At 35.7% G+C, this 24,770-nt stretch overlaps 1 protein-coding gene and 1 pseudogene across 7 annotated transcripts in view; both read left to right on the top strand.

The window, feature by feature from the left end:
• The window catches only part of PJA2 (praja ring finger ubiquitin ligase 2), a 146,359-nt gene that overhangs the window by 22,570 nt on the left and 99,019 nt on the right, over positions 1 to 24,770 (top strand). For 4 of the 7 annotated variants that reach the window (XM_074201242.1, XM_074201243.1, XM_074201238.1 and 1 more), the window contains one exon: positions 3,828 to 3,894. The exons of 2 other annotated variants lie outside the window; for them this stretch is intronic. The gene's annotated coding sequence lies outside the window, so the exon portion shown is untranslated. Of the gene's footprint in view, positions 1 to 3,827; positions 3,895 to 15,265; positions 15,289 to 24,770 lie in introns of those variants that run through there. One more of the 7 variants, XM_074201241.1, reaches the window with a different exon arrangement.
• On the top strand, positions 5,591 to 15,131 carry LOC141498217 (large ribosomal subunit protein eL6-like; annotated as a pseudogene).

The raw sequence follows: 24,770 nt of genomic DNA, 5'->3' as shown, positions 1-24,770 counted from the left end.
GGTCTCAGACACTTAATAATTACCTAGCTGTGTGGCCTTGGGCAAGCCACTTAACCCCATTTGCCTTGCAAAAACCTTAAAAAAAAGATGGGCTAGAATCAGACTAAAAAGAGCTTTAATTACCAAATGAGGAGTTTGTAATGTTATGATGAACCATCTTTTATTTCATTTCTTACCAAGCCCTTAGTCAAATTGACCTTGTTTAAGAAAGACTAAGGTCACCCACTGCATCCTGGACCTTCACCAGTCATCTTGACCTTTGTCTTGCCATTACACTTTGATTACTCCAAAAGAAAGTGTAAGACAGATGACTGTGTGCAGCTCCTTTTCTCTTATATCCTATTTATAGGAAGTTTTTGGTCTTCTTCAAGAACAGAGGGGAGAATAACAATATCTGTAGAAAGGCTTTCTGCCTCAAGCAGAGCAAATGCTAATGTCAAAATTTGCCTAATTTCTTATTTGAATGATTTATTTTTAAAGAAAAACAAAGGAACCATGAGGTGAACTGCTGTGTTGTTCTGAGTCTTATTGAAAGACTGATTCTAATTCTCTGACCCTTATTTTCATCCTTAAGGAGGAGCTGAATGCTGGAATAGAAAAGATGGGAATCTTGAGAACAAGTAGTAATTTCATTTTTGAGTTTGTGATATAGGAGAAGAAAGCTGGGCATAGTTTACTATATAATATAATTTAGATTTTGAGTGACTGGATATCACAGCATTCAGAGGAAGGTTAAGTAAGATCCCATGGACTAAATTTGATGACCTGTCAGGATGGGAAGTTCTTAAACATAAAATTCTCTCTGCACAAATTTGATTCCTTTCCTCTTCCTCCTCCTCTCTCTCTTTTACTATTCCCTAAAAATAGAGAAAATATTGCTATGTCTGCTATGACTTGGCTATCATAAAAACAACAGAAAGGTTAGTTACAGTTGCTTTAAAATACCCTTGGCTAGAGTAGCTAGGTGGCACAGTGGATAGAGCACCAGCCCTGAAGTTAGGAGGACCTGAATTCAAATGCAGCCTCAGACACTTACTAATTACCTAGTTTTGTGACCTTGGTAAAGTCACTTAATCCCATTGCCTTGCTAAAACCAAAAAAAAATAAAAAATCAAATCAAATAGCGTTGGCTTCTTTAAAAAATAATGACTATACGGGCAGCTAGGTGGCTCAGTGGATAGAGCACCAGCCCTGGAGTCAGGGGTACCTGAGTTCAAATGTGACCCCAGACACTTAAAAATTGCCTAGCTGTGTGGCCTTGGGCAAGCCACTTAACTCCATTGCCTTGCAAAAAAAAAAAAAAAGACTGAGCAGCCTTAGATACCAGTGTATCTAAGCAAATGACACTACCTCTCTGAAGCAATTAGTACCACCAGCAACAGTGGCAAGAACTTACCATCTGAGATGAAGATGAAATTTCTTCATTCAAGGACTCCACCTGGAGTCTAATGCCTGGTCAAATTTTGTTTGCATACATATAACAAAATTATTTCTGCTAAAGTGATGTGTTAGACAAGAAAACAGACAAATGCAAAGACTGTGGCTTTGCAGATTTTTGACGGTCTATAAGCTTTATAAAAAGCTAACTATCCTTAAGATCAGTACATGTACAGATGGCAAAGCAACAGGAGCAGGACTCTAAAAATGTATTTATTTCAGACTTCCTGATGACCTATGGATGAACAAGAATTGTAGGAAATATTAAAATAGCAGTGGACACTTAAATCATATGGTCTAATCCTTCTAGTACAAAAAATAAAATGGATAGGACATGAGAGGGCAATACCTCTGCTCTTTTGTCACTTGTGGATTTTGAAGTTAATTACATAAATGCTTACTTTTGCTGCATTTATGGAAATCATGAGTTCCCCCCCCATTTTGCGAAGAAAATAATTTTTAATTCCTAAAAGAAAAAAGTGACTTGTCATCGTCAAAGGGATCTCATTGTAGAGTGTCAAGAATTTTTTTTTTTTTGCCCAACAGTTATTCAGGTGTTTTTATTGATTTAAAATGACAAAAGTCTGGGCAGCTAATAGCCCCTTGGATAAATAAGAATCTCCAAAGGTCTTGATAAGCTTGGGCATTGGACTTCTCAGATGACTAATTTGATTTCACAAGTATATGAAAAGGGAGATATGACCAGACAGTGCTTTGTCACTAATTGTTTAGTGTTTTTAGTGGACAAACTCAGCAGTAGTCTCTACAGTGGCATATGTCAGTAAAAAATATAAATATGATATATAATATAAATACAATTTTCAACTACATTGAGAAGCATATTGTGCAGGAATTATGGAATTTAGTCTTACTTTTTCTAAAGTATTTTGTTTAGTTCTAGGCACCAGTGACAGACTGGGCAGCGAATAGAAGCGCACAGCCAGGTTGGGTGAAGGACCCTGAGAGTATTGCATATGAACCTTACTTGAAGGAACTCAGGGTTGTTTAGCCTGGATAAGAAAAGGGCTGAGAATGAACATGGTTGTCTTCAAGTATGTGAAGGATTACAGTGTAGCAGAGGGATTAGTTTTGGGATTTTTTGGCCCCATTGAATTGAATTAGCTGCAATAGGTAGAAGAAAAAGAGATCAATTTAGGTTTGCTTTAAGAAAAAAAACCCAGCTATTATAGCTATCACAGAGAATGAATTGCCTTAGGAAATAGTAGGTACCCCTTCTCTAGAGACCCTCATGCAGATTGTTACAAAGGAGATTTTTGTTTAGGGGTGGTTTAGGCTAAAATGGTTTCTAAAGTTCATCTGGTTCTGAGATTCTGAATTTTAAGATGTCAGGTGGTAGATGAGCATTTTTCTTATCCATTATTTGCTATATTGTAACATGGGAAGAAAACAAGGTGATCTTTACATTTAAGACATTTAATTTTGGTTCAGAAAGTCTTATTTAATTCTGTCATTTTAAAGTTTCTGCCCTGCCAGTTTGGATTTTTAAAAGTTGTCCAAAAAAATAGGAAGTAATTTCTAAAAATAAAAGGTTGCTGGAAAGTCACTATATGTTAATGTCAAGTACTTCACACAGTATAGTTCATTTTACCATGTTTTTGAATGTGGCTACATGATCTAAGTGTCCACTGCTATTTTAGTATTTCCTACAATTCTTCATCCCTAAGTCACCAGAAGTCTGAAATGTATACATTTTAGATAGAGTCTTGCTCCTGCTGCTTTGCCAACTGTGCATGTACCCTCTGGCCTTAAGGATAGTTAGTTTTTTATGAAACTTATAGACTGTCAAAATCTACAAAGCCACAGTCTTTGCATTTGTCTGTTATCTTGGCCAGTATGTCACATTCTTTTTTTTTTCACAATAGCCTTGTGAGCTAGGTTATATAATTATGATCCCCATTGTACAGATAAGGAAACTGAGCCTCTAAGATTGTGATTTGCTGGATGTCACATGGCTAGTTAAGATGATTACCCTGGATTTAAATTCAGGTTTACTGATTGAAAATTCATTGCTTGTTCTATTAAAGCATACTGCTATTAGTTGGATATAATCTATTATGGGATTGGGGAGATGCTGAAAGTGTATTTTTTTTATTCTGTATCTTCTAGATAAATATTAGTCATGAAGTTTAATGATATTTTAAATTTTATTTTTCATCAGCTATCCAGTGGTTGAAATTACTCTTTGGAGCATGAGACCACAATAAAGGGAGCATAACCTTGATGGAATTGTATATGGAATGATAGGAAAGATTATTTAAGAAAAGATAATTAAGAAGAGATATCCAAATTTATGTACTTAGACATATAAAAGTTGTAATAGTTTCACTTTGCAGAAGACAATTTGATCTAAACTTTTAACTACTTTCTAGGTGTAGACACAAGAAGGGCTAGCAAGACCAGGAAAACCATTCTCTTTCTAACATCAATACCCAGATGGTGAGTTACAATTAATATCATAATTTCTCTGGTTTTTATGGTCTTTATCTTTTGCTGACTTCACAAGTCATATCTATCAACACTAAATCTTGACAAACTGTTAGCTAAGGTAGAGAGAATAAAAGATACTACTGCATCTGCATATTGTTTAACTATAAAGAAGTTTAACTATAAAGAAGTACGTTTCCCCAAGCATAAGATTGCACCTTTTTAGAAAAATTTGGGATCTAAAAACTGGGAGCGTCAGTGGTTGTAGATTTTTTTACTTGCATTTCCCACTTTTTCATGCTTGTCTTTGTGCTCATTGTTTTGCATTTGTTGCTGGTATATTAGGTTACATTTTGCCATGTTCTACCCAGAAATGGCTCAGAAAAGATTTTCGTACAGTGCTGAAATTAAGTTAAAAGCAATCCAGTTTGCAAAAGTGAATGGAAATCTTGCTGTTGAGCATCAGTTGGTCCTCCTCCAATTGAGAAAACAATCCAAGACTGGCTACTGGCAGAAGAAACCCTACTGAAAACACCACAGCAGAAGAAGGCCATGAGAGGCGAGTCAGCCAAATGACTGGAATTAGAGAGGGCAATGAAGAAATGGATTGAAGAGCAAAGGGCAAGTGGAATTCCTGTGTCCATGAAGATGGTTCAGCATGAGACAAGAAGAATTGCTGATGAAAAAGAAGTTACTGATTTCAGAGGAGGACACAATTGGTGCTTCAAGTTCATGAAACAGAATGGATTAAGTATGAGTCCATGTACCAGACTTGCCCAGGTAGTGCTTGTGGTCAACCACAGACCAGAGCACAGGCAGGAGAGCATTAGAGCCTCTCCTAAGACAGTGATTAGTCATCAAACACAGATGAGGACAAGCTAATGGATGGGAGTTTTGGCAGTGATGAGGAGTTGTATGAATTTTATGATGAATAAAACTTGAGTTCAATAACTTTATGTAATACTTTTTTTTCAAATTTCAGGCCCCTAAATTAAGGTGCCTCTTATACATGGGGAAATATAGTATTTAGATAGGACAAAATTTTGGTTCAACAAGTTATTTCTCATATTTTTTGGTTTTTATCTTATTATTTCTGTATATTTTCCTCTTTTTACTTACACATCAAATCTTCCCCTATAAAAAAGGTTAAAAAAAATAAAGAGTTCAGAAAAACCATCATATACATAGACTTTTATCTGACAGCATGAGGGAATCTAGTCCCCTACCTTTCAAATAAAAGAGGGACATTTCCTCATTTCTTCTCTTGATCATTGTAATTATTTATGATTCTGATTCTTTTCATTGTTCATTCTCTTTACAATGTTGTTGCCATTGTTTTTGCTTTCTTTTGTATCAGTTTATGCCTTCATTAGTTTCAACAAATCCTTTACATTCATGTACTACCATTTGTTAAGCCATTTCCCCAGTCAGTATTCCAGTGCATATATTAAGCTCAAACAAGATTCTTTGAACAATTCAACAGCAGATAATTTGTTCAGAAACCTTCTGATTATTAATAATCATGTGAGGCATAAAGCTGGGAGATATACTCACCAAAGATTCCCCCCCATTCTTCACAACTTTTTATGACATATGATTATTTTATTTTCTTAGATAACTTTTTAGAAGTGAACACACAGGGCAGCTAGGTGGCTCAGTGGATAAAGCACTGGCCCTGGAGTCAGGAGTACCTGGGTTCAAATCCAGTCTCAGACACTTAATAATTACCTAGCTGTGTGGCCTTAGGCAAGCCACTTAACCCTGTTTGCCTTAAAAAAAAAAAACTAAAAAAAAAGGAGTGAACACACATATAAAAATCTATATTCAAAAAGATAAGAGTTTAAGGAAAATTTGTCATCCCCCCCCCGAAACAAAGCATAAGAGGAGAAATAGTTCATATAACTTTTTTTGTTGGAAAAATATTTAGTTTTGGAGGAGGAGTTGGATAATAGTTGCCTTACTTTGATTGACACGTTAATATTTAGAACTGAAACAAAAGAGCAAAACAATAAAGAAAATTTTATCTTTCCAAGTGGAGGGAAAAGTTAGTAAAATTTAAGATTAACATATGAGTTATTTGAATTTGGTGATTTGAAGTAATGAAATAATTGTTGACCATATAAATACTGATTTTAAATTTAGGGGTATATGTGTGTGTGTGTGTGTGTGTGTGTGTGTGTGTGTGTGTGTGTGTGTCTGTGTCTGTGTCTGTGTCTGTGTCTGTGTCTGAGTGAATATCTTGGAAAACAATCTTCAAACGTGATAATAGACAGTCTTCTATAAGGGAGATGGTATCAGAGATCCCAGGATGCTATGGGGAGGCTAGATACCTTCTCCTTTCTCAACTCAGGCTATTTAATAGCTTCCTCTGAAAACTTAACCATTCAGGATAGCCAGGTCCTACAGTTATTTCAACAATAAGAATGATTACATGGATAGAGAACCGACCCTGAAGTCAGGAGGACCTAAGTTCAAATCTGGCCTCAGACACTTAATAATTGCCTAGCTGGGTGACCTTGGGCAAATCACTTAACCCCATTGCCTTAAATAAATAAAAACTAAAAAAAAAAACCAAAAGTTACCTTTTTCAAGAAGTGTGATTACTATAGGATACGATGGAAACAAACCCTTACAGCAAATACATGCTTTTCAGTAAGGGTCTTAAAAAAGGGTTCAAGGATTCTCTTTCCCCTTCTCTCAAGATTCCCCTTCTCTCAAGATGGCAGACAAAAACCCCCCAAAGCCTCCAAAGGAAAAGGTCAGAAAGGAAGAAAAAAAAAGGAAAGGAAGGCCAAAAAAAGAAGATGGGGCTGAAATGGTGGTGAAAAAACCTCGAAAGCATTGCAGTCGAAACTCAGTCTTGGCCCGAGGGATCGGCAGATACTCCAAGTCTGCAATGTATTCCCGCAGAGCCATGTACAAGCGGAAATATGCTGCACCAAAAACCCAGATTGAAAGAAAAAGAAAGACAGGGTGCCTGCTACTATCTCAAAGCCAGTTGGTGTTGATAAAAATGGAGGAAACCGAATAGTAAAGATTCGCAAAATGCCCAGGTATTACCCTACTGAAGATGTGCCCAGAAAACTCCTAAGTCATAGCAAAAAACCCTTCAGCCAGCATGTGAGGAAACTTTGCTCTAGCATCACCCCAGGCACAGTTCTGATTATGCTCACTGGCCACCACAGGGGCAAGTGCGTGGTTTTCCTGAAGCAGCTGGCTAGTGGTTTGCTACTGGTGACTGGACCTCTGACCATCAATCGGGTTCCTCTACGAAGGACCCATCAGAAATTTGTCATTGCCACCTCTACTAGGATTAACCTTTCTGGTGTAAAAATTCCAAATCATCTTACTGATGCTTACTTTAAGAAGAAGAGGCTCCGTAAACCCAGACACCAAGAAGGAGAGATTTTTGACACAGAGAAAGAGAAATATGAGATTACAGAGCAGCGCAAGGCTGATCAGAAAGCAGTGGACTCTCAGCTCCTGCCCAAAATCAAGAAAATTCCTCAGCTCCACTGTTACCTGTGTTCTGTATTCTCTCTCTCCAATGGAGTTTATCCTCACAAATTGGTGTTCTAAATGCCTTGCAGAGAACTCTTATTAAAATATTTGGAATCGTGGAGAAAAAAAAGGGTTCAAGTCAGTTTCATTTCTCCTCTCTTCCCTTCACCTCTTAGAATAATATATCAGGGACATAATATGAAATAAACCTTAGAGTTTGTTTCAAGTCACTGATTTATAGAGGAGGAAGTTAAAGCCCCATAAAGAGGAGTCTATTTGCCCAAGGACATATTAAGACTCATTCAACTCTTACTGAAATGGGGGCTAAGCTGAGTTGGTATTAGCTGGAGTTCAGCGTACATAGACTGACTTTGCTGATAGAGCTGGAGGAAACGTGGAGACTGTCTTGTATAATCTCTTCCTTCTGCAGAGCATAAAAGAGGCTAGAACCCAGTTCTCTTAACTCCTAGTGCATTGTACTCTTTCAGACAGACTGGAAGTTTGGTTTCCTTTGGCACAGGGGCAGGTGAGGGCATTGACCTATAGGAATCCTACATGATCTCTTGTCTTAGGGATCAGGACCATCAGTTAAGTAGAGAAGGGAACCCTTTTGTCTTTATGTGTGTACCCTATCTGTTAAATTTCACTTATCTACTTTTGATTAGAGACATTTCCTGTAGTGATTTGAGATCTATTGTGAACTCTCAAAGATGTTAAATGAAACTTGTAAAGTTTGTGTTACCCCATTTCTTATCCTACGTTTAGCAGCAAAGGCTTTTTCAAATGAGTGATTATGTGACACTCCAGCATTTACACTATGGATGGAGTGATAGAAAATTCTCTCACAGGATCTTTGTTTCTCAGTGAGATTTAAGAATATTCTTTTTCACTAGATGATGTGGTTCTCCAAGTCTGAACAGTTATTGGGGTTTGTGATATGGCAACCTTTCCCTTTTATACAGGGGAAAAAAAATCTCATTTCTGAAATATGATAGGGATACTTTTGGCTAACTCCAGGGTAGTGTTTGATGGAAACTTTGGTTTTCAGATTTATTATTTGAGATTTTTAAGCATTACAATTAGTTTAAAGGACAAGAGAGGGAGAAAAAGAAGGAAAGAAAGAATCTCATCAGATCCTGTGTACATAAGACTGCCAAAGCATGCTATGTAGATACAGTAAAAAGGTTATCATTCAAGACCTTTGGCTTATTTCTTCATATGTTGGGGTGGCTTGCATTTATGAAATTGTTTAACATATGAATAGTCAATTATCTAGGAGTAGAATTGGTCCTAACATAAACTTATTAGGGAAATTTAAGCAACTTTAGATGGCAAAAAGTTTTGGGAAAAACTCTTATTCCAACCGTGGAATATAGTAAGTAGAAACATCCCTGAGAAGGTATACTTCAAGTCTGTGCAGCAGGGAGGGGCTCTGGGTCTTGCTTCTTCCTTTAATTTATCACATTTGAAGCACTTTCTCTAGTTTCAGGAGGTAGAGGTTTACCATTAATTAGCTAATATGTTAGTTATCCTTATAAATACTTATTTTGCCAACCACTTGTTGGATTTTGATCTTTTAATTATCCAGTTGTGGATAATTTGTTCCTGTCTATAAGTCCTTTGCCCATTTTACCTTATATGCAGTAGCATTATAGTTGGAAGATTCTTGGAAGGAATTAGGGTAGGAATCTGACTTAACATCATCTCAGCCAACAAGCACTACTCTAAGTACTACAGGTACAAAAAAGAGACTAAAAGTCAGTCTCTTTTCAAGAAGCTCACAACTTACTGGTAGATGAAAAGCTAATATAAACAGGACGAATTACATAGCAATGTAAGATTTATGAATCTCTTTACATATATTGTTTCATTTGTGATTTGCTACATTTTACAAATAAAATCAAGGGACTGAGTCTCAGTTTAAGTAACTTTCTTGGGTCTCACATCTACAGTATGCAGGGGTCTTCAAATTTATTTCTCTTTGCCCAGCTCCCAGAAATCCATTGCTCATTGCATTCTTTCTTTTATTTTGATTTTTTGCAAGGCAAAAGTTAAGTGACTTGCCCAAGGTCACACAGCTAGATCATTTTTAAGTGTCTGAGGCCAAATTTGAACTCAGGTCATCCTGACTCCAGGGCTGGTGCTCTATCCACTTCACCACCTGGCTGCCCCTTATTGCATTCTTTTTTTTTTTAGGTTTTTGCAAGGTAAACAGGGTTAAGGGGCTTGCCCAAGGCCACACAGCTAGGTAATTATTAAGTGTCTGAGACCAGATTTGAACCCAGGTACTCCTGACTCCAGGGCCGGTGCTTTATCCACTATGCCACCTAGCCACCCTACTATGCCACCTAGCTGCCCCCCCTTATTGCATTCCTAACAGAGTTGAAACCATGTACTATTTAACCAAATACTTTTATTAACTAAATACTAATAAATTAATTAAATAAACATGAAAGCTGTCCTTCTAAAGCATTTAGCATGTGAATAGTGTGCTACTCTTAGGAAGGTCAGAGCTGTGGATTAGTAGAAAGTTTTGACATTTAGAAGAATAATTTAACCCATCTGAGTCTCATTTTCATTTTCTGTCAAATAGTAATAATTACATTGTCTATTATACTCAGTCCATATGAGGAAGATACTTTTTAACTTTATGGTGCTATGTAAAGGTAATCCATGACAGGTTATTTGTGATACTCTAATGAGAGCGTCTATTTTGTATAGATTGGAAAATGATACATTCTTAATTTTGGTTAATATTAATGGGGTCAATAAGATCTGGGTTCATTTTCTTCCTCTGTGACCTTTACAGGATTGTTGTGTTAATCAAATTAGATAATGTATATAAAGTGCTTAGAAACTTCTCCCTCCCATATAGATACATAGAATTTTTTAGAGGTACCTAGTAGAATATTGGCTAGAGTTCTGAACTTAATGTCCAGAAGCCATGAAATCCACTTACTTCCTGTGTGACCCTGGACAAGCCAATTAACTTAATCTCTCTTGGTTTCATTTTTCTAATTGGTAAAATGGGGACTAATAAAAGTACCTAACTTACGAAGTTGTTGTGAGCATTAAATGAGATAAGATATATAAAATTTTTGAAAAACTTCAAAGTGTTTTATATATATGAGGTTTACTGTATGATTATTTTCATTCTTTTTTTCTTTGCTTACTCGACAACTTCACTATATCAAATATTATAACTTCCATTCTTACAACTCTCAGATCATTGTATGCATCAATGCTGTTTAAGAGGGCCAGTTCCTGAAAGTTTGCTTATTGGATTCAGTTTCCCTAAACTATACTCTTCTGTCAATTATTGACTCCCAGTTCAGTGAGGACCTTGAAGGTTGAGAAATGGGGGGGAGGTAAAAAGTAATACCAGTCATTTGTTAGGCCAGTTTTAAGTAATGTTTAAATGTTGCCAAATCTTTTGGAAAAATAGGAATTAAAGCACTTAATTTTATAATTTGTATTTCTGTCCAAATAGATCGGGGCGGGGGGAATGAAGTAGGCATTCTTAATCTTTTTTTACAGATTTGGGAGAGGAAAGAATCCTCAGAGATATTAAGTGATTTTGCCATAGTCACTTAGCTAGTCATCTAGCAATCTGTGACTGAAACTCAGACCTGACTCCATAGCTAGTGATCTTTGCACTACACCAAATGGTATTTTTATGGTTATAGCACTTTTTTTTTTAGGTTTGGTTTGGGTTTTTTTTTTTTTTTTTTTGCAAGGCAATGGGGTTCAGTGGCTTGTCCAAGGCCACATAGCTAGGTGATTATTAAGTGTCTGAGGCCAGATTTGAACTCAGGTACTCCTGACTCCAGGGCTGGTGCTCTATCCATTGCACCACCTAGCTGCCCCTATAGCACTTTTAAAATTCTGATGAGTCTCAGAAATTTAGTTACCTTTATTTCTTTATTTTTATATTTTAATTTTTTCTCTATTACATGTAAACAAAAATTGTTAGCATTAATTTTTTTAAATTTTGAGTTTGAAATTCTTGCCCTCCTTCCTTTCATTACTCCTTGAGAAGGCAAACAATTTGCTATAGGTTATACATATGAAGTCATGCAAATCATTCTATACTAGCCATGTTGCAAAATAAGTATGGACCAGAAAAGCAAAAATAATAAAGTTTTAAAAATTGTTTCAGTCTGCATTCAGTTGCCAACAGTTCTTTCTTTGGAGATAGATAGCATTTTTCTTTATATGTCCTATGGAATTCTTTGGAATAGCTAAATCATTCACATTTTATCATCATATAATATTGTTATTAATTGTGTTCTCCTGATTTCACAAGCATCATTTTCATCTCACTCATTTCACTTTGCATCAGCTCATATGTCTTCCCAGGTTTTCCTGAAAGTATCCCTCCTTGTCATTTCTAGTAACACAATAGTATTCAAATGCAATCATTCATAGTCCACAACTTTTTGGCTAATTCTCAATTGATGGGCATTCCCTCAATTTCCAATTCTTTGCCACCACAAAAAGAGCTGCTGTGAATAATTTTTGTACTTACAGGTCCTTTTTTCTTTATCTTTGATTGTGTGGTAATGCTGGGTCAAAAGGTTTGCATAATTTTATAGCCATTTGGGCATAGTTCCAAGTTGATCGCCAGAATGGGTGGATTAGTTCACAACTCCACCAACAATGCATTGATGTCTCAATTTTTCCCACATCTACTTTAACATTTTGTCATATCTGTTTCTGTCATATCTGGTACCTCAGAGTTGTTTTAATTTTCGTTTCTCTAAACAGTAATTTTTTGAGCACGTTTTCATATGACATTGTTTTGATTACTTCTGAAAACAATCTGTTTGTATTAATTGATTAAATGAGGAATGACTGGTATTCTCAGAAATTTAACTCAAGTCTCTATATATTTGAGAAAGGTCTCTAGCAAAGATACTTGCTCTAAAAGTGTTTTTTCCAATTTCCTGTTTCTTTTGTAATCTTGACTATATTGGTTTTGTGCAAAATCTTTTTAATTTGATGTAATCAAAAGAACATTTTATATCAGTTCACCCTGATGATCAATTTACCTTAAAAATTTCTTGAAAGATGATATCAAAACCCTTTTGTTTAACATAGTAGGAAAAAAATACATTGGAATCTAAAAGAAACTTCTGATATGAATTAATCTAACTTTTTTCAGACAAGGAAACTAAAATGTATTGTGAAATAGAGATTAAGTTACCTATTCAAATCTATTTTCTGCCATACTGCTTTCTAATTTTCCTGGTAGTTCTTAACAAATAGGAATTTGTTTTATGGGTAATTTATGTTATAGGATGTATCAAACTTTGGATTTCTGAGTTAAGTTCTGATTTTTTTTGCTCATTTATTCCATCGATCTCTTCTGTTTTTAAAAATAGTTCTGAATGAGTTTCATGATTACTGCTTTAAAATATAGTTTTAAGGTTTAGAAATGCTACGTTTCCTTTATTCTTACCTTTTTTCATTATTTTTCTTGAAATGATATTTGTTTTCCCCTAAGGAATGTTGTTATTTTATCCAACTCTATGAAATACACATTTGATAGCCTGGTGTAACTCTAAAACTATGAATTAACATTACTCAAATATACTCCCAACTATTTTAAGGGTTTTTGTTTGAATTTAAGGATCATTTTGTAATTGAATCTACATGTTTTGGTAATGACTCCCAAATATTTAGTTCATTTTCTAGTTATTTTGGATGGGACTTCCTTTTCTCTTAGGGCCTCCAGGGTTTTTTATTGTTATGTAGAAAAGTTGTAAATTTTTTTTGTAGCCTGTAAGTTTGCAGAAGCTGTTATAATTTTATCGCTTTCTTTGCTGATTTCCCAAGATTTTCTAACTATTGTTATAATTGTCATCATATTATCAGTACAGACTCTCATCCTATTATGTCTGGACTATAGCAGTAGATTTCTGGTTGGTCTCCCTGCCTCAATACCTTTTATTTCCAGGATCAAATATAAAATTCTTTGACTTTAAAGACCTTCTGAACTTGACCCTTTCTGACTTGTCTCATCTTCCTAACATCTTTTTTTCTCCCTTCATTTAATCTGCATGCAGAGACACTAGCTTTCTCACTGTTCTGTACCTTTTCATTGGTTGTCTCTCAGTCCTTGAATACACTCTTGTCTTATTACCTCCTGGATCTTTGGGTTTCTTGTAGTTTCAGCTCAAATCCTGCTTTCAGAAAGAGACCTTTTTAGATAGGTCTCTGCCATTGAGGATGATTATCTTACTTCTAAACTGCATATCTAGATGGATAGGCAAATGGATGTGTGTGTGTGTGTGTGTGTGTGTATGTATACTCCATATTTGCATGTTATATACATATATATAAGCTTTATATCTTGAAAGCTTTTCCTCAAAACAAATATCCATCTTTTTTGGTTTCTTCTGGGAGACAATTGGGGGTTAATCTACTTGCCCAGGGTCACATAGCTAGTAAGTGTCAGTCCATTGCATACCATGCTGCCTCACACATTTTTAATGCCGTGTTCTGTTAGGGATGTTAAAATGTCAAATAATGGAATGTTACAGTCTCCATGTAATTTAAAATGAGAAACAGAGGACTATAGTACATATGAGCAGGATACAACATATAATAGGAAACTTCATTCTGTGATAAGACATGGAGTAAAAGGTGGTTTGTATGTCTATGTGAGAGAGAGACAGACAGTCAAACAGAAAGAAAGAGACAGAGAGAAATATTTTTGCAAAAACAATGATGAGTTGGTCAGGTGGCAAGGGATAAATAATGGAGACAGTCATCATTGAGTAGCAGAATTTGAAAGATGGAAGGAAAATCTTTGAGCTGGGAACCAATAGGACTAACTTTTCACATTAGTCCAGTAAACTACCCAACTTTCTTCCTTTCAATTTTATTCTACTCTTATGTTCTCTTGAAGAATAGCTTTTGGTGGGGAGAGAGGGGTTTGCAAATCAAGGTGCTTAGGTGACTTGCCCAATATCACATAGTTGAAAAAGCTTTTTATTCCTTTCCCTGAATTTTAAGCCACCTGTACTACTCTATTGAGTCCCATATCTCTGCTCATTTCTTTCTTATTTGACCATTGATTCAGTTCTAGCAGAGTGCACTTTCCCAGCACCAGTCAGAAGAAATATTTGGAAAAGTCCTAAATCTATAATATGAGGTACCTTTCCTACTTGAAGTGATTCCAGCAGGATCAAATCTGTATAATATGCATCACCACTTTCTCCTATCATCTCTGTGGACTAGTACTTTCATTCTTCTGTGGGACCTAACATCTGTCTTCTCCCTACCTCTTCTTCTCCATATCTTTCAAAAAAGAAATAGAGCTGAAGTAATGGGCACTTTAGAAGGGTCACATTTAGAAGAATGAAAAGCAATAAACTCAGCCAAAACTCAAAATTTCCTTGCTGCTGTGCGTTCAGATGGAAAGCTAGAAAGTTGACCCAACCATGTAGGGCTCAATCATCAGCTTTTTCACCGTAGGGTGAAGTGAAAAGCCAGTCCTCATATCCTGTCAACTTTTCAGAGAGAGAGAGAGAGAGAGAGAGAGAGAGAGAGAAGGAAAGAGGAAGGCAGGCAGGCAAGAAACTGATTTAAAAACTTTCCTTTCACTGCAGGTGGCTAAGTTGTAACTATTTCAAAGTGAAAAAAGAATAGGTCACAGTGATTTAGCAGCAAAATAGTGATGTTACCAGTGGGGAGTGGCTATTTGGATAGTGGGAGAGACTGAACAATAACCTCACAGGAGGGGTAAGGCCTGGGGTGGGGACAGTCACATCATAGTGTGGGTGGGGTTTGAGTTTAATAGATGGTTGGAAGGGGCTTTAACTTTTTTGACAAGTATACCTTCTTGACTACTAGCAGATTTAAATGGTTGTGGAAGGGGCTTTAACATTTTGGCAAGTAGTAAGTATAGTTTCTTACTATTAGCAAATTTAAATGTAACTCAGGCAGCATAAGCCAAGTGGAACAGTTGTATTGAATGGAAGAATAGTATGACTAGTCTACATTGCCTTCTGGTGTCTAGGAAGTATCTGTAGAATTTTCTCCACTGTGAAGTCAAACACTTGTTCTCAATCAGCTTTTATTAGTATCTTTTCATTTCTGAGTGTTGGTATTTATTTCATACTTTGGTGAAATAGATCTTAACATAAGATTATAGATTTAGAAGTAGAAGAGAGGTTAAGGTAATCAAATCTAGCTTCATTATTTTGTTCAATTTTTCAGTCATGTCCAATTCTTCAAGACCCCATTTGGGCAAAAATACTGGAGTAGTTTGTCATTTTTTTTTACCAGCTCATTTTATAGATGAGGAGCCTGAGGCAAACGGTTATACAGCTAGTATTTATCTAAGACCATATTTGAATTTTGAAAGATGAATCTAACTTCAGGACCAAGATTGCTCCATCTAACTGTCTTTCATAGGTTTACAGATAAGGAATCTGAGGCTCCCAGGAGTTGTGTGATTTGCCCCAAACTACACAGATGGTAAATAGCACAGCCAGCATTCAAACCCAGGTCTTCTGATTCTACTATTAAGCTTGTGGCATCAATCATCTTGCCACTCAATACTTTGTCCTATAGAGTAAGAAAATGCCCCTCTTCCCAGTTCACTAACAAAGGAGTGTTGTCACCACGATTATTATTAGATTCTACATCAATGTGAAAAGATAACCTACCCTGCATATTTTGTCTAGTACTATAAGACTGAACAACCAAGACTGAACAAATGTGAGAAATTATTTTAACTATGTATCTATAAGTAACATCCAAAGTAGATAGTCTCTCTTGAGCTCTTGGAGTATTTATTAAGTTTACTTTAGCAAGTGAATGTTGAAGGATAAGAATATTAAAATGAAATGTTGATTTGTACAATTATGAAAAAGATGTGATTTATTGGGCAAAGGACTTGTCTTAGAATAAGAGGATATAAGTTTGAATGTAAGTTCTGCAACAGAAGACAAGATGGTGGAGTGAAGGCAGGGACTTCTGCAGGCTCTCTCCCAAAGCATTCCAAATACCATTAAATAATGACTAACAAAATTCTAGAGTGGTAAAACTAACAGAAAGACTGAGTGAAACAATTTTCCAGCCCAAGACAACTTGAAAGATCCCTGGAAAGGGTCTGTTGCACCAGGGTTAGAAAGGACCCACAATGCAACCTGGGTTGTGCTGGAGCAAACCAGATCCAGCCATCTAGGAACAGACTGGGATATGCCTGGGTCCATGGCAGCTGTGAAATTTCCAGACCTTTCATCCCAGAGGTTTCCAAAGACAATTGGGAAGCTCACCAAGAAAAAAACTCACCAGAGAGAGGACCCCAGTCCAGGAGAGACCTCAGTGCAGACGTGGTCTCTGAGGACTAGGAGCAGGCCTGGGGAGTTCACCCAGCAGCTGCTTCCAGAGTACTCAGGACACAGATGGTAAAGGGAATGGGGGAGATTGTAGAGATCTCTTTGCTATCCCTGGGGCAGGACTCTGTGGCTTCACCCATACTCAGATCTAGGTCACAGTGTGAGGCCCCAATCTCAGACAAAGGGAGCAGAAGCACAACAGAGTTTACTGCCTGAAGCAGAACAACGACTCTCCTTACAGTTCCAGAGCAGAGGGAGTACTTGTGGTTATCAACAGATCAGAGCACAGACCAGGAAGTTCAATCATAGCATCTCAAAAGACCTTGGAGGAAGTAAGAACTTGCTGCTCTGGGTAGGGGAGTGGGGGTGATGTGAGGGTAATCCCCAAAAAATCTGCAAAAAAAACCCAAACAAACCAAAAAAGCCCCTCAAAAGCTTGGGACAGTGTGTCCTCCCCCCTGAAAGCAGAGCACCACCTTAACAAAGAGTTGAAAAAATGAGCAAACAATAGAAGATAGTCTCACCATAGACAATTACTTTGTCTATGGAAGATCAAAATACGTACTCAGAATATAACAAAGGCAAACCTTCTGAATCCAAAACCTCCAAGAAAAATATGAATTGGTCTCAGGCTTTGGAAGAGGTCAAAAAAGATTTTGAAAATCAAGTAAAAAAGGTAGAGGAAAAATTGGGAAGAGAAATGAGAGTGATGCAGAAAAATCACGAAAGCCAAGTCAGTAGCTTGATGTAGCAGGTACAAAAAATACTGAAAAAAAAATAATATTTTAAAAACCAGATGGGTCAAATAGAATAAACCATTCAAAAGACTAATGAAGAGAAGAATGCCTTAAAAAGCAGAGTTTGTCAAATGAAAAAGGAGATACAGAAGCTCTCTGAAGAAAATAATTCCTTCAAATATGGAATGGAGCTAAGGGAAACTGATGTTCTGTGAAAATTCAAGAAATAATAAAACAATACCAAAAGAATGACTAGAAGAAAATGTGAACCTCTCTCATTGGGAAAACAACTGACATGGAAAAACAGATCCAGGAGAGATAGTTTAAAAATTATTGGACTTCTTGAAAGTCATGACCCGGTAAAGAACCTAGACTTCACTTTTCAAGAAATCCAAGAAAACTGCTCTGATATCCTAGAAATAGAGGGTAAAACAGAAATTGAAAGAATCCACCAGTCATTACCTGAAAGATCCCAAAATGAAAATTGCTAGGAATATTATAGCCAAATTTCAGACTTCCTAAGTTAAGGACAAAAATGTTACAAACAGCCAGAAACAATTCAAATTTCATGGAGCTATAGTCAGAATAATACAAGATTTAGCAGCTTCTACTTTAAGGATCATCGACTTGGAATATAATATTCTGGGAGGCAAAAGAGCTTGGATTATAATCAAGAATCAGCTATCCAGAAAATCTGAACACTCTCATTCCAGGGAAAATATGGACATTCAATGAAATAGGGGGTGTTCAAACTTTCCTGATGAAGACCATAACTGAGCAGAAAGTTTGATCTTCAGGAACAGGATTCAGGTGAAGCATAGAGAGGGAGGATGGGAAGGGCAAATTATGAGAAACCTAATGATGTTGAACTCTTGTATTCCTGCATGGGAAGATGATTCTGATAACTCATATGAACCTTCTCATTTATTAGGGTAGTTTAGAAGGATCAAAGCTAGACACATGACGGGAGGGAGTTGAATTTGAAGGTATAATATATTAAAATGATGGAATCAACGGGGAAGAAAGGAATGTACTGGGAGAAAGGGAAAAGAGATGTAGAATGGAGTAAATTATTTCACATAAAAATGGCAAGAAAAAACCTTGCTGTGTAGTGGAAGGAGAAGGAAGGTAGGGAAGGAGGGAGTGAGAATTACTCTCATCAGAAGTGTCTCAGAGAGGGAATGAAATACACACTCAATTGGGTATAGAAATCTGTCTTATCCTATAGGAAAATAAGAGAGGAACGGAATGGGAGAAAGGGGACAGGGGAAGGGGAGGGAGGGTATAGGTGATAGAAGAGAGGGAAGATCATGGGAGAGGGTGGTCAGATGCAATAGTTTTTTTTTTAATTTTTCTTTAGCCACTTAGTCTTTATTGTAAAAACATCCACTCAGATATTACCTATGACTTTTTTTAAAAAATGTGGCATATTTCCTTAGATATAAAAATGCATTTGAAATTCAATTTCATTATTACAATATGTGTTTTACTTTCACAAGAATATGGTTGACCTTTCTCTATTAGAGATTATGGTATCCATTAGACATTTCTATCTCATACCACATTTGACCATAATGTGATAACTTAAATTAAGATATGGGTCATAACCACACAAAGCATCATATCATGTGCTCTATTTTATGATCCTCAGAGTGGCATTTAAACATTTTATGTTCTTTTAATGAGAAACTGAATTCAATGAAATGTTGTTTTTCATCTTTCCATCTCCTATATTGTAGAATCTGGAATATGGCCTTGCTTTATGTATAAAGGAGTTTAATTTTGTTATTGTTGAGTCATTTCAGTCATGTCTGACTCTTCATGACCCCATTTGGGGTTTACTTGGCAAAGATAGTGGAACAGTTTGCCATTTTGTTCTCCAGCTCATTTTACAGCTGAGGAAACTGAGACAAATAGGATTAAGTGAGTTGCCCAGTCACATAACTAGTAAGCATTTGAGTCCATATTTGAACTCAAGTATGCCTGACTCCAGGGCTAATACTTTTTCCTCTCTGTCATTAGTTGCTCAGGAGGTTTAATAGCAGGTACTTTAATTGTCAATATGCATTAGAAAAATATAAAAAGCTGGCTTACATTTAAACTGTCCTAAATAAATAATACATGGAGTTTTATTTCTAGGATGCATATGTGTCTAATGTGGCTAACTTATGTGAACAAGACCTTATTTTCACATTACTACAATAGTTTTGTAGAAGTAAACATAATCCCTCCTCCCCCCAACAAAAATAGAGAAACTTTAAGAAAAAGTGAGAGAAAAAGAAAAATATACTTAAGTCTGTGCTCGGATACTATTGGCTCTGTCTCTAGGATGGATCGCATTTTTTATCATAAGTTCATCAGAAGAGTTGCTTCAGTGTTCCCCCACACACACACAGTTCCTATTGCTATTCCTCCATCCAATTCCTTCCCACTTCCATTTATTCTATTCTTTCTCTCCTTTTAAAAAAATGTGTTATATGGGGGGAGCAGAGCCGAGATGGTGGGGTGTAGGCAGGAATTCACAGAAGCTCTCCCCAGATCACTCCAAATGCCTTAAAGTTATGACTAACCAATTTCTAGAGTGGCAGAACCCACAGAAAGACTAGATGAAGCAATATTCCAGCCCAAGACAACTTGGAAGATTTGTGGGAAGGGTCTGTTCCACCAGGTTTGGAAAAAATATTGAAACAATTTCTTTGATGGACTTACATTAATGAATGTCATCCATTCCAAAGACAGAACTAATGGTGTCTGAATACAAATTGAAGTGCCCTTTTTTTCTTTTACTTTATTTTTCTTGAGGTTTCTCTTTCTTTGTGCAAGGGCGATTTTTTTCCATGGCTACACATTTTTAACCTATACCAATACTTGCTTTCTCAGTGAGGGAAGTGAAGTGGGAGTAAGGGAGAGAATTTGGAACGCAAGATTTTGGAAGTGAATGTTGAAATTTGCTTTTGCATGCAGCTAGGGGAAAATTTTTAAAAATAAAAATTGTACCTTTAAATTCTGCATCTGACTCCCTCTGTGACATCAAGCAAACCATAGCATCTCTGGTTCTTTTTGAGAAACCATGATTGCTGTGGTCTCAAGTCCAAATGATATGAAAAAATTTTCTCTGAAATTCTATGTACATTTTAGTCTGACATAAATTTGTATTAGGTTAACTTTGTTACCTGCAAATGACCAAAATTAATTAGTACATCTTTTTTGTGTGACTATAAATTTATTTCATCAAAGATAAATATAAATCAGATGACTCTGGAAACCTTAGAAGGCTTAGAACTAGTTGAATGGGTTGTGTACAGGGACTTGGAAGAAAGTTAATAGGTAAAACAAAATGTGGTCTATATCTGCCTCATTCATCCCCCACTTTTTTCCTCCAAAAAAGATGAATCTTGAGATATATATATATATACACACATATATATATTTATTACTTAAGCTTTTCATTTTCAGAAAAGACCCTTAAAAACTAGTATAGACATCCTAAAAGTTCTGGATACAAACTTTCATTTTAATAACTACTGAAAAATAACTACTGAAAAAATGTTACCTTATTTCTTTTAACCTTTTCTTGATGGGTAAAATTTAATGATAGTTTATATCTTGTTCAATTAAATCCAAATTCTAAAAGAGTGATGCTTTTTATTTTTGTGAGTGATCAAAGATCAAAATCAGTGAAAACTGATTTCATTATTGCCAGTACAGCTTTCCATATTGGTGACTATCACTTTTGGTAAAGTACAGAGTAAAATACTTTTCCACTTCTTGGGAGTTTTTATAACTTTGAATATGCCAGTCTTCTAGCAAGCATTCCTATGTGTCAGATACCTGAGCAAAACCCTAGGTATGCAGTATATGAGTTAATATATTTAAAAGTAAGAAGTTATTTTAATTGTTGCCAAATTGGCTGGAAAACATTCAACAGATACTAAAAGATACTATTTGGTTTTTATGAAACTTGATATAAACATATTGACCATTCAAAGGACTGAATAGGGAGCTGAGATAAGGTTTTGACTATACATCACATTTTTCTCATAGAATATATAACAACTTTTTAGGGACTAGAACATTTTTCTAGACTTACAGCTTTCCAATAGCCTTCCTATATCTCACCAGTTGTCCTATATACTGTTTTACCCTTCATTTCTTATTAAAATTTCTATTTTGCTCCTTTGTAAAGTAGATAAAATCGTGACTAAAACATTATTATAGTTTCAATGGATGTCAAATATGCCCATCTCTCAATTTGAGATTAGATAAAACAGGGGAAGAAATTTATTGGCAAAAAATAAATCAAGGCATAATATACTAATAATTATATTTTTGATGGGTTAAAAAGTGGCAGAAATCATCAATTCTATTTTTTTGTGAAAAAGCAATAGTAAATTCAGTTTTAAAAATTAGTTCTTTATAAGTGAAAATAAGATTTCAAAATTAATACTTTTTTGAACAGTCATTTCAGAATGAATGTCTTTCTCCTATATCTTTATATTTTAAGTTACTAATAGAGTGCCCATAATTGACCACATATTTTCATTTTTGTTGTTTACTATTAACATAAAGATGTATAGTTTAACCTTGGGCATTTGGAAAGAATTTCTATTTATATTCGATCCAGATTTTGTTGCTTTAATATTAATTGCTAGAGTTTATATAGTACTTTAGAGTTTGCCAAGTACCTTTACAAATATTATCTAATTTAATCCTTACTATGAGCATAGGAGATGAGGGGCTACTATTATTCCCATTTTACAAATGATGAAGTTGAGGCAAATAGTATTTAAGTGTCTTACCCAGGATCACACAGCTAAGTTTGAAATCAGGTCTTACTGACTTCAGAACCTGTGCCCCATTTCCATTGTCACTTAGTTGTGCCAGTCATTTTATTTTGAATCTATTTGCTTGATTTTGCATCAATTCGTCATCACATGCTTCTCTGAACTATTCCCATTTATTGTCCCTGGCAGAAGAATCATAACAAACATGAGGAGACTGTGATTGTTCTTCAAACACTAATATCTGGGAAATAGAATTCTTTCCCATCACATCAACTAATCAGCAAGAATTTATTCAGTACCTACTTTGTGCCAGGCTCTCCACTAGGAGCCTGGGGAAGAATTTCTACCAGAAAAGAGCTTATATTCTTATTGGGGAAACAAGGACATATAAACATATACAGAATAAATGTGATGTGAATGAAATGCAAGATAAACTTGAGAGGAGTCTAGTAGGGGGATCAAGAAACTTCACTTTAGGTGTCTTTTGAACTGTTTTGTAAAGATTCTATGAGACCTATGGTAAGAAGAGAGGAGAATATTTTTAGGCATTGGAGACAGCTAGAACAGAGGCAGGGGAGCAAGAGATGGCACATCACAAGTGAGGAGCTAAGGAAAAAGTGAATTTGGTTGAATCATGAAGCTATAGACTGGGGCAAAATTATAAAGGACTTTAAAAGTCCTCTCCAATAGCCAGCCACCTAAAGAGGCCTATATCCTTAACAAACTAAGCTGCTATTTAGCCATTGAGCTCCTTTGCAAACTTGCCTCCTCTTTCCACCAGAATGAAGAAGACAGGTCTTTTTACCTTTTACCCCTTCTGTCTTATGTTAGCTGCCATGGAAAGTGAATAAAGAAGTAACTGAGTCAAAAAAGTCTGACATAAGTTTTGTGATCCTGGTCAAGTTACTTGCCTTTCTCAGAACCTCTCTCAATTCTCAAAAATTATATATTATAGAGGAGATGCCCAACAGTTCTTCAGCAGGAAGATCCTAAACCAATAAGATACAGTTTAAATACACATACACATAAAAATAAAATAATAAGAAAATGTCATCTCCTGATTCTACACTCCATTACACAAAGAAACTATTAAACTTTTTCTTTTGTTTTCAAGCCTTCCACAATGCCTCTTTCTGCTCTTTGAGAAAAGGGCATTGCCTTATGCTTTACTGAAAAATATACAAATCATCACTTTACTGAAAAATAGAGACCATTCACCATGAGTGCCTCTTTACTATTTCTTTAACCTTGAAATTCACTTGATATATGTCCCATTCTCTCTTCCTCTTTTTTTTTTATTGAATACTGGGTTACTGAATTCCATTGGTTTTTTTTGTTGTCCTTTGTCTAATCTTTTAATTTTTGCATTTTGTAGTTATTTGCAAAGAGATTTCATTTTTTATTATTATTGAGTGTTATTTTCATGTAGAAATATTATTGTTGAAAGGATATTTTCATAGCCTAAGATTTTACTGAAGTTAATATTATCAATTAGTATCTTTGCTAATTCCCTAGGAGTCTAAGTCTGCCTTCATTTTATCAGCACAAAGGAATGTTTTTTTATTTTCTCTTTTCTGGTATTTGTCTTTAATTTTTTTCTCTTGTCTCATTGCTGTTGCTAGCATTTTCAGAACTATGTCAAATAATAGTGGGAGAGTGTGTATCCTTGATTTGCCTCCATATTCATTGGAACAGGTACTATTGAGTATATTGAATAGGATCCTTGCTTTTGGTTTTAGATAGATTTTTTAAAATGGTACTACCTCTCACCTATCAGATTGACTAATATGGAAAAAAGGAAACTGATAATGGAGAGAATATGGGAAAATTGTGTGACACTAATGTATTGGTGAAATTGAACCAACTATTCTGGAAAACACTTTGGAACTACCAAAGGGCAACCAAGCTTTGAACCAGCTTTACTACTAAGTGTATATCCCAAAGAGATCCTAAAAAGGGAAAAGGACCTACATGTTCAAAAATATTTATAGCTTCTCTCCTGTGGGAGCAAAAAATTAGAAATTGAGGTGATCCATATCAGTTGGGAAGCGGCTGAAGAAATTGTGGCATATGAATGCAATGGGACATTATACTATTGTGTAATAAGAATGAATGAGATGGGGTTTTCTGAAAAACCTGAAAAGGTTTGTATGAATTGATATAAAGTGAAATGAGTAGAATCAGGAAAACATTGTAACAGCAACATTGCATGATGATCAACTACGAATGGCTTGGCTCTTCTTAGCAATAATGGTCCAAGACAGTTGCAAAAGACTCATAATGGAAAATGCAATCCACATTCAGAGAAACTGATGGAGTCTGAGTGCAGATAGTAACATCTATTTTCACTTTTTTTTGTTTGTATTTTTTTCTTTTTGGTCTGTTTCTTCTTTTACAATTGTGACCAGTATGTTTTGCATGACACATATCAAATTGTTTATCATTTTAGAGGGGAGGGGGGGAGATTTGGAACTCAAAATCTTGAGAAATCAATGATAAAAATTATTTTTACA

This window comes from Macrotis lagotis, chromosome X, assembly GCF_037893015.1.
Source record: "Macrotis lagotis isolate mMagLag1 chromosome X, bilby.v1.9.chrom.fasta, whole genome shotgun sequence".
In the NCBI taxonomy this organism is placed as follows: Eukaryota; Metazoa; Chordata; class Mammalia; order Peramelemorphia; family Peramelidae; genus Macrotis; species Macrotis lagotis.
The sequence above is the reverse complement of the archived record's forward strand: the minus strand, read 5'-3'. Positions and strand labels throughout refer to the sequence as shown.